The following is an 11322-nucleotide window of genomic DNA, read 5'->3' as shown; positions in this document are numbered from 1 at the left end:
CATGTCTAGCTGACATCATGTGACCTATTTTACTACTCTGTAGAAAATCTCCTGGAAAGTCCCCTACAGCCAGTGCCTTGGTAATTTATAGGGGATCAATAATCGCCCTCACTGATGTTCCATCAACATGAATGGCTTAGCCATGATCACCCATTCAATGAAACAAAGACCCATTGTACTACAGTATGGACAATATGTCCAATGCCTTGGACACACGTCCTAGCCATCATCCCTTAATTATAACGATGAAATCAGTGAACCGTGAGAAACAGCCACAGCAGCCCCTATGTACTGCATGAATGAAAATCAATATCTGGGAGATTTCAGTGGGGAAACAAAATAGAAATTCACTGTAAAATTTCCAGAGTTTTTGTCTAAAAACGCAGAAATCCTGCATATGGTAGAGATCTGCATAGCAAGATAAGTTTGTGATCGATATCATTTTCAGTGCGTCATAATATCAATTAAACCAACGACTGTCTTTACAAATTTTACAGATACTCAGTCAGGTTGTTTGTTCACAAGCTCAACTAGAGCTTCTTTTAGCCATGTTATAAAAACCTGCTTATATAACTTATATAATGAGATCTGAAACCTCTTTATATTCAAAGAAACAGATAGCCTTAAGCTTGTGTCGACTATTACACACCGACACTGTCTACATATCTGTAAACGGAAGCAGTTTTTATTCCAGACTAACTTTAAATCCAAATTCAGACTAATTAACGACCATTTACTGGTATAATTACTGAATTTCTATGAAGAGTAATCCTTTTCATCACAGCCCGTAAATTTGGTTTTTTTATCAAGTGACTTTTAAACAGTTTTAACTATACACAAGTAAGTCAATACCATAATTATGATATTAAATGAATTGGAACTTACTGATCTGAGGAACAATGATAATGTCACATGCAAAGTAAAGTTAAACCTGTTTATTTTTATTAATTCACAGCTTCATATCTCATAAATTGATAACTTATTTATACTTTATCTACCATTATAGATATTATAAACAAATAATAAATATTATATTTAACAAAGATGCTTTACTCAAATGTAAATTTTTGTTTATTTTACAACAATTATGAACAAGTTATATCAACTTAAATTATCACTCATGCTTGCCGGTGTGGATGGAAGCTTGGGAGGGGTTACACTGTGGGGGAAAACCTACATTGTTGTGCAAGTGACCACCATATTTTTCACATCCGATAAGCCGGAATCGAACCCCGGCCACCAATAAACCACCTGGCTACCCTCTTCTTATATCATGTAAAATGTAAACTTTATTTATTTTACAACAATTTCGAAACAAGTTATATCAACTTATGTCAATCATGCTTAAGCTTGTTGACCCTGATGGAAGCGTGCGAGGGTTCTTACAGTGGGAGAAAACAGGAATCCCCGGGGAAACCCAAGTGGTCGGGCAGGTGACCCCATACCTTTTCACATCTGATCGGGGAATCGAACCTCGGCCACCTAGGTGAAAGGCAAGTGTGTTACCACTGTGCCACACGACCACCCGTTACCTTCTCATCTCCTGTTGTGACACAAGACTTCCGACCAATGACATTTTAGTTTGCTATGTAATTTGTCCACAAATATAAGGTAAAATATCAAATATGTTTTAGAATTAATAATACACAAACGATAAAGTTTACATCTATACTATACAATAGTACCAGTTAATGTTTCCTGTTTCAGTTTTTTATGAGTTAATATGACAATGAACTTCTTAATAAATTACCGCAAAGCTAAATTCCCAGCCCTAGTTATTCTAAATATTCTGTATGATAAATATAGCTGTATACCATTACCAACACTTGTGTGTATGACACGCAAGGTAAAGTCAGTGTGGAACATATGCTGTGTCAGCTAGAGACTTATCACAAGTTGTCTCCCTTTAATTAAATTCAAATGCGAGAAAAACTCTAGGCCTTGACTGACAGCTAATCATGAAGAAGTTATTGTTCTTAGTAAACAGAATTTTTTTAACTGATAAAATTGACAAGAAAAGCATGGAAGTTATTGTTCTTAGTAAACAGAATTTTTTCAACTGATAAAATTGACAAGAAAAGCATCATTATCTAATTATTTTATTTTATTTTTCTTTAAAAATTATTTAGTTTTGTTATGAAAATGGAATTTTATGCATTAATTTACACCAACTTCTAAGCAGTCTAATGGTTAAAAATCATTATGTGGATAATATGCATAATTCTTATAGATTTACAATTTGTATTTAAGCATAACTTGTGTGAGATTATATAAAATTATCTGCTCACTGATAAACTAAATACCAGCTTAAGCTATCTCCTGGGTATATAAATTAGAGCTTAAAAGTTAGCTGTTAATCACATTCACAAACAGATGTAATCACAAGATCAGTTGTCTGTGTGTCCCATCTATATATTTCCGATTGTCATAAATAATGGCAAATTAGATATATAAATATGGCAGGTCAAAGGTGAATCAAATTCACAACATGAATTAAATTCACAACATAACATGAATTAAATTCACAACATGAATTGAATTCACAACAAATATAAAGGTTTGGAACAGAAGTCACTCCCAGAAGCACGTGCATGATACGTTCTCAACTCCGAAATTTATGAATGGAAACTTTAAACAGCCAGGGATATTAAATTATGAATCGAAAAGCACATAATTCTGACAAAAAAAAGAGAAAAAATATTGACAAATTATTTGTCATGAAAGTCTCATGGATGAGCTGTGGTATTGTTAGTATACCAATAACAGTATAATTCAATATACAATACATGACTATTACGTTACAGATGAGTAAACACAGCTAGGTTATTACATTCAATTATGTACATCAGCCTTGATGATGTAAGATGTATACACACTTATACCTGCCTATACTCCCCAACAGATCTGACATAAACAGCTAATTAATGTATAACCCCTCAGTTTCCCGCTACCTGATACAGATCCATGCCAATAATTATCAGCTGGTTTTAACTGGTTCAGCCAAAGACCAGCCCTGCCATGATAAAGCAAGAAGGAAGATAGGAAAACAGTACTAAGTTTGGAAACTCTGTGGGAATTTATATACAACAAAAACTTAAGTTAAGTTCTGCCAGACTTCATCGATCATCACCATTCAAATAACTTTTCAACACAGTAACTAATACATAATCCCATTATACTTTTTTGTACATTGTAACATCAAACTGAGGTGACATTAAGACAAAACTCAGATAGATCTTTTTTTTTCTTGTATAAACATTTTAAAATAGTACAGCTACTATGTCTTGACCATCTCTGAATGTTACTGCGGACATCGGCACTACCAAAAAAAGTTACCTTCCCGGCTCTTTGTCACAGGCGCTACAAAAAATGCATACCCTGGTATAAAAAACTTTGAATTTGAAGACTGTATACCCAGTAATTAAGGGTCAAACATATAAATTTGTCCAGTATTTTTTTACCTTCTTGATTTCAAAAATACTGTAAAGTATTTATTTTGGTATAATCAAATTTTAGCGCAAAAGCGAATTAAAAAGGATTTAGCGCAATGATTTATTAGCACATCGACAATGCTTGCTATATATATAAAACATTTTTTATTAAATATCATTAGCGCAATCAAAATTTAGCAAAATTCTTCCAGCATGAAAATTGCTAAATTATGATTATCGCTAAAATATGAACAGTAATTCACAATCTTGTATTTTTAGATAAAATCAGTATCAAACTTCTGAAGAAGCAAAGTAAACAAGATCGCTGTTACAATATGTGATAACAAATATTGAAAGGAAAATTAAATCAACCAGTAATCTTCCAACAAAAAGCTGATCTAGAGACAAATTGATGATTGGATTCACATTTGATTTCCATTGTATGTCTCTAACTTGGCTAATTAAATTAGATTGCCTATTAGTTGCTGTAATTTCTAACTTTTTATCCTGTAAATAATAAAATAATTCAAAAGTAATTTAATCTATATTTTCCTCTCATCAACTTTCCAAATGTCATCTATATCCCATTGGTTAAAACATCCACAAGATCTTTTAAACATATTTTATCTTCTAATTAAGTAGTATGAACCTAAGAATGATATATATGCGAAAAAAAGTAACTGGAAAAACTACATCATCTTACTTAACAAATTAAACAGGAAGAAGATTTGCATGTTATTTTCTCTGGTTAAACAGTAAAAGCTTTAATGTCAAATTCAAGATATTTTCGATGAGGCAAAATAATTTAAAAATATGATTTATAATACTAGTTTACTGTTATCTTCCCATAGACAGAAAACATTGCCTTGAGCCTTAAAATATTGTTGAATGCAATTGCACAGCTAGACCGATAGATACCTGGTATATATATACTCACTGCAATTTATGCATGTGCAAAACATAATTTGTGTATACACTGTCTCAACTGATCATGCTGTCCTTATGGCCATCAGTTAAAGCCACCAGCCTGGTGTATTTGGTTATATGTTAAATTGCACATAGTAAGTCTGATTTTTAATTCACAAGCAGTTTACATAATGGGATTTGGTTTGTTTTTGTTTAACATCCTATTAACAGCCAGGGTCATTTAAGGACATGTCAGGTTTCGGAGGTGGAGGAAAGCCGGAGTACCTTGAGAAAAACCACCGGCCTACGGTCAGCACCTGGCAACTGCCCCACGTAGGTTTCGAACTCGCAACCCAGAGGTGGAGGGCTAGTGATAAAGTGTCGGGACACCTTAACCACTCAGCCACCATGGCCCCAAATAATAATGTGAGGAAAAATATATGGTCACATATATATATATGAGAGGGAATCGCTTAATTCAGTTGTAACGAAGGCAGGTTTGACTGTACATGTTGATACTGAAAACATCAAAATTATATTCTTATACATTTAGATTTAACCTACATAAACACAAATGAAAAATGTGAAACATAGAATTTACTACCAGGTTCTCATTATTCTACTTTATGTACTAGAGATGGGTCACTGATAGAAAATTATGCTAAGTATTAAAGATATTGATAACAAATGCCAAAACGTGTAATAAATGTATGTAAGATGTACATAAATTTTCTACAAAAAAGCAACTCTGTGCTAAATTTAGAAAACCGATTATAATATATCAATTTAGATTTTCTGATTACCAGGTATATCGATCCTGAAAGTGAAACCGATTCCCATCACTAATGTATGTACCCATACTAAATATCATGTTTCAATAGGTTTATACCTGTCCCTGTTGGTTTTGTAATTAATCATACAACTGTCATCAATGTTAATGCATTCAGTTGTCGTGTCGACAATTTTATTAATTTCAGTTTGCTCTGCTTCTGACCCTTTGTGCATAACAATGCAAGCATTTACTTGAAATGCATGCAACTATGATGCCAAACATTATTTTCAAGATAGCATATATATATGATATATTTAATTGGGATGTAAATGAAACAATGCAAGACAATTGAATTAATTCAAAAGTACTTAAGTTCATACCTAAAATACGAACCATGATTCTGATTACTGGACTAATCTGAGGTCTTAATATCATTTCTCACACATCCAACTTTCTTAAAAGTTCTAATATAAATTCTTACGTGGTATCATCATGTGGCAGGTTTTAATTGTAATAGTGATAAGGTTGTCATCTAACTTCACACAAGGGGAATTCCCCTTTAGCTTGTCATTCGGTAAAGTGGCAGACCAGTAAGGAGAGGGTCTTTCCTCTCAGTGTAATCACACTGCTACTTTCCTTTTACAATCAAATAACTCCTTCAAAATTTCTGCTACTTGTATACTGCATACATTCTTATCAAATCATTTGAGTGTTATTCCACAACATCTTTAAAGAAATTATGTTACAGGAAACTTCATCATGATATCAAATCAATACTCTGTTTTACAAAAATCACAATATATCTTAGAAGTAATTCAAAAGTACTTTTCAATATCCCATACTGTCATCATATTAATAGTAGAGTACATGTAACAGGAGAGGAAAAATGCAACGACTAGACCTGGACTCGAACCCAGGATCTAAAATCTCTAACTGTTTGAGTTACCTGGCAAAGGACGTTCAGTCCAGTCTAGTTCTGAGGATTCCTCTCTTCTTCAACAACATTTTCAACCCTGAAGACACACAAAGACGAACTCTAACCCTGGACCTCTAAACTTGAGACAGACAACCTAACCTTTTGAGCTCTCTGGCCAGCGGCCTTCAGCCCAGTCCAGTCCAGCTAAAGTACATGTACATATCACATTCAACATTGTTTTGCCGTCTGTATTGTCAGTTAATCTTATTCTCTATATATTATAAGCTAAACTTATGCCAATCATCATTGTTCAAATATACACCATCCCCGTGATTAGACTTTCTCTTTAGATAAGTCAATCTCCACATCTGTTTTCTCCTAGGCCTGATACCATCTCTTAGATTAGTTGTATATCTGAATCACCTTGGGTAATCGTTTTAATATGGGTTTTATTCATTGTAATAGACAGAATAATTGAAAACAGACCATAGGGTTGAATCAAACAATTAATCACAGAGCTACGGCGAAACCTGGAACACAAACACCGTACACGTGTAATACACAACTTGTATTGGACTACTGTACCGCTGTTGGTTTCATTCATACAAAATCACTCATGCGACGCAAAGTTACAAAATATGACCGACTTTCCCACAAAATGCCAGGGAAATCGCAGCAATGAAATAAATAAATGAAATGACATTACCGTTCAGGATACCAAACTCTACAACAAGTCTGCCTTCGAGAGCGTGCATACGTACACTGACGAGTTTAAGAGGCTGTTGTTATCATCAACCGTACTTGCAACGAGAGTGAATCATTTCTGCTGAATGAACGTGAAACAAGTCGAGTCTGCCTTCTAGCCTGCCATAGTCAGAGACTATAAAGCTATGTATCGATAATTTACGATACTGTCTTTATAGAATGTTGTTATTTTCAATGTCTGTCAGAAGATCAAAGGTGTACTTACCGAGTTTTGCCTTTAAAAATGAAAATATTTTGGATCCCTTGGACCAGAAAGCTTCTTCCGGGGTTCTTACAGATATCGCAAAGTCACGCGGTTAGCGTTACTTCACAACGCACCTAATTTCCGGCCAACAGGTGAAAATTGACGGTTGTATATTTCCGTAAATGAACTCCTTTGCCATGATGTTTATTTGGTTGTGGGTGTGCATGATTTAAATTCTAACAAATAAAAAACCAGTTTATTTATTCCAATCAAGCCCTTAATTGTTTCCGGCACAGATAAAAGGTGAGGATTAGAAACATTCTAGGAATCGTTAGTGATATATTATAGAAGTCAATTCATAGCACTATAACCCGTTAGAGAAAACTAAAGAAATGAATGTAGATGAGGAGTGTTTTAACCCCCAAACTCAATAACTTTCATACTTTGATTTACTGTAAACCTTCGGACATATATTCGATGTCCTTTTTACCCAAATTAGTGGAAATAGTTATTTTGAAAACAATATTCGTTTTTTTTCCCATACAACTATTTACTTAAATAACTATCTAGTATAGGTCTCTGATACAAACATATTCGACATGTAAGTCTGTGATTGATTAGGCCGAGGGACAGTCTGCAATGCGTGAACGATACCCGCAGGCTGGAGACACTCGGCCTAATATGTAAACCGACACCACGGACAGTCAAAAGACACCAGCATAACACCTCACTGACACCCACGGACAGTCAAGAGACACCGACCTAACACCTCACTGACACCCACGGACAGTCAAGAGACACTCGGCCTAACACCTCACTGACACCCACGGACAGTCAAGAGACACCGGCCTAACACCTCACCGACAACCATGGACAGTCAAGGTACACTCGGCCTAGCACCTCACTGACACCCACGGACAGGCAAGAGACACCCACGGACAGTCAAGAGACAACGGCCTAACACCTCACTGACAGTCAAGAGATACTCAGCCTAACACCTCACTGACACCCACGGACAGTCAAGAGATTCCGGCCTAACACCTCACTGACACCCACGGACAGTCAAGAGACACCGACCTAACCCCTCACTGACACCCACGGACAGTCAAGAGACACTCGGCCTAACACCTCACTGACACCCACGGACAGTCAAGAGACACCGACCTAACACCTCACTGACACCCACAGACAGTCAAGAGACACCGACCTAACACCTCACTGACACCCACAGACAGTCAAGAGACACCGACCTAACACCTCACTGACACCCACGGACAGTCAAGAGATACCGACCTAACAACTCACTGACACCCACGGACAGTCAAGAGACACCGACCTAACACCTCACTGACACCCACGGACAGTCAAGAGACACCGACCTAACACCTCACTAACACCCACGGACAGTCAAGAGACACCGGCCTTACACCTCACTGACACCCACGGACAGTCAAGATACACGGGCCTAATAACTCACTTACACCCACGGACAGTCAAGAGACACCGGCCTAACACCTCACTGACACCCACGGGCAGTCAAGAGAAACCGGCCTAACACCTCACTGACACCCACGGACAGTCAAGAGACACCGACCTAACACCTCACTAACACCCACGGACAGTCAAGAGACACCGACCTAACACCTCACTGACACCCACGGACAGTCAAGAGACACCGACCTAACACCTCACTAACACCCACGGACAGTCAAGAGACACCGACCTAACACCTCACTGACACCCACGGACAGTCAAGAGACACCGGTCTAACACCTCACTGACACCCACGGACAGTCAAGAGACACCGACCTAACACCTCACTGACACCCACAGACAGGCAAGAGACACCGGCCTAACAACTCACTGACACCCACGGACAGGCAAGAGACACCGGCCTTACACCTCACTGACACCCACGGACAGTCAAGAGACACCGGCCTAACACCTCACTGACACCCACGGACAGTCAAGAGACACCGGCCTAACACCTCACTGACACCCACGGACAGTCAAGAGACACTCGGCCTAACACCTCACTGACACCCACGGACAGTCAAGAGACACCGTTCTAACATCTCACTGACACCCACAAATATCTATGTGCTGATAAACGCATTTTCGTTATTGCATTTTTACGTTGCTTAGGTAACGACGTACTAGAAGTAATATCCTGCTGCAGAGCAACATTACCTACTTGATACCTACATGTACATTTGATATAGGTTACATTTTACTCGAAATACTAAAGAGTTCAATAAAGATTGCTTCGCCCGGTCGTCTAAACGACGTTTAATAAAAGATAATGTATGACATAGGAAGGAGTATGTCTCGTCTATTTATAGTCTAATTCAAGATCCAAGTTCAAACAATGTCTGCTTAATAAACGCGATCCAGATATTTTTCGAATTATCTTTCTCCGTTCTTTTGAAGAAAAAAAAAATGTTTGTACACGTTCAACAATTTTAACCAATATTTGATCAGTCTAAAAATATTTTCGTTAGCCAAAGACAGTCCGCCCAATTAAATGTACACCATTACATTTCCTTTAGTTTTTTAGCACTTAGTTTTTTTTTCCCCAAACATTTTCAAGTGATTTATTCTGTATATATTAGACTCCCAACAAATGTGTCAAAAATTGCATTAATGTTTAATAACATTTGATAGATGTTAAATAACATTGTATTAATGTTTAATAACATTTTAATGGTGTTTAATTTTATGTGGTTAAAATTTGACCATAAGGTGGAAGGTGCTTTACAACCTTGCTCCGCTACATGTTTAACCATATAATCAAATCTATTATTATTTTAAAGTTTAAACTAGACACCAAGGTAACATAATTGATCTACTATCTATATCCCAATGTTTTGTCGTTATATTTCACCTGCATTGGTTAATTTTGATACGGTCGCCATTTCTGAAAACTGATGTTTTGGTTTTATCTGTATTCACAGTTTGTGTTTCTCAGGAATATGACATACGGGCCAGTCTTCGCTGTCGTGTTTGTGTCCTTGGACACAACTCTTTTCCTCGATTGCTCTTGAGCCCCACTCGATTTGCACTCTTCTCAGAAGAGAAACCTTCTTAGCATCTAGCATCTATGTAAATCGAGTAAACCGGGAGAATATAACCCAAAATAAACAAGTTTTTAAGTTTTCTCAAACACTATGACACAAACACGTGCAAGAATGTGTCATATATCCTTCTCTAGTGAAACTCATCACTCGCACACTTAAAACATGGTCGCCGCCATCTTGGAAGATAAATCTTCAAGCTTCGAGACGGAAGAGGTAGAAGATCTTCCAGAAGCAGAAGAGCTACAAATCGAGTGACCGGAAGATATATTCTAGAAGGAGAAGAGTGCAAATCGAGAGGGGGCTCCTATGGCATGTGACAGGCCGCCCTATGCTGTTCAGTGAGGTAGCCACCAACTACTACAAGGAGACCCACCTCAAAACGACTTTGGCTGTTCACGGGACAATAAACCCCAGCAAACAAACAAACAAACAACGAAGTATCCACGGCTAATGTCCATGTGTTACAGTACTCACTGAAGTCATTCAAAAGACTTTGCAGACCTTCGAATGACTCGATTAATAAAATGATCTACGCACAAAGGAGACATTAACCAAGTTCTCAAAAGCCGTAGTTGGTGGCGCAAATTTCAATTATTTAAACTGGTTTTAAAATCATTCAAAACTCAAGAAAAAGTGATGTGGATAAACTTTCCCCTTGCAACAATCCGACGTGGCTAGAGAAATAATCAAAACATTTGCCGTTTACTAAGACACAAGATTGTCAACAAAAATGCTAGACTAGCACTATCAATAAAACCAAAGGCCTTGTAGAAATCGTCAAAACAATAATGTACCCTCTTTTTTTCTGATAGTGTTTTTGAAATGATAGATTTCTGTGCAAAAATAGCGTCCACAGTACTTATACACGGAGGGATTCAGAATTGAGTGTTTGAATGTCGTATTCCGTACAGGGCGTTTATTAAGTATAGAAAATAAAAATACACAGACAACTTATCGGGCTTATGTCGCTACTTTGATTTGGGTCGCTTATGGCAACCTTTTTATACACATGTACAATAATTACAGTGGACCACTCAACTGGTAGCCATCTTGGTTCCAGAATATTGTTTTAAAAAGTACATGCAGAACTGGAGTTAGAAATGATTTTCTTTCATTAAGACATTCGTTCAATAACCTACTTGGACCATGGGATGTACCTCATGCAGATGTTATTTCCTAGAATGAAAGTGTAGGACAAAAGCCGTACTTTTGAAAAACGGAAACTATATATATATATTGTTGTTTTTATCTCTGAAATTTGGAGAATAATC

The sequence above is a fragment of the Pecten maximus genome, chromosome 4, assembly GCF_902652985.1.
Source record: "Pecten maximus chromosome 4, xPecMax1.1, whole genome shotgun sequence".
In the NCBI taxonomy this organism is placed as follows: Eukaryota; Metazoa; Mollusca; class Bivalvia; order Pectinida; family Pectinidae; genus Pecten; species Pecten maximus.
Note: the sequence above shows the minus strand (reverse complement) of the source record.